Source organism: Fragaria vesca, linkage group LG7, assembly GCF_000184155.1.
Source record: "Fragaria vesca subsp. vesca linkage group LG7, FraVesHawaii_1.0, whole genome shotgun sequence".
In the NCBI taxonomy this organism is placed as follows: Eukaryota; Viridiplantae; Streptophyta; class Magnoliopsida; order Rosales; family Rosaceae; genus Fragaria; species Fragaria vesca.
In genome coordinates this window covers 16013891-16014492 of record NC_020497.1, presented here as the reverse complement: position 1 = coordinate 16014492, position 602 = coordinate 16013891, and positions in this window count along the sequence as shown.

Sequence of the window (602 nt, the reverse complement as noted above, 5' to 3'; positions counted from 1 at the left end):
ACCTGGGTCGCCTTCTTCTGGTCAACGCAGAGGACGCGAGAGGGAGGCCGTGCCAGTGCCCACGAAGGAGTTTGACGCCGGCGGTTGATTGGCGGAGAGGCAGAACTTCGGGAGTCGAAGAGAGAGAGAGACAGAGCGATGGAAAATAAATTTTTCTTTCTTCCTAAGAGACGATAAGAGATTTTGAGGGAGGGAGAGAGAGATGAGTTGAGTAGTTGTGAAAACAGGTTTTGAGATACGTTTGAGAGATCTTGGCCGTTGGTCTAAAATCAAGGGTCGAGATTGACTTATTAGAAAATATTAGGAGAGAATTGTTAGGAGAGAATCCGGATCCGAGATAGGGAAGCTGTTGGAGTGGACAATGATCTTATATTCCCTAAAATAGAAAAAATTAAACAATTTAAGGAATCTGTTGGACTTGCTCTAATAGTTATCATGGTAGCTAAGTTATCCATGTTTCTCATTGGATAATTATTCATTGTTGGACGTGGAATGAAAGGTTAAGAAGACCAGCTAGCTACATCCTTAATTGCATCAAACAAGGAGCCTATGATCAATTAATCACGCCAAGTTTCATGCATATCCATAAATGTGTTGGCGTC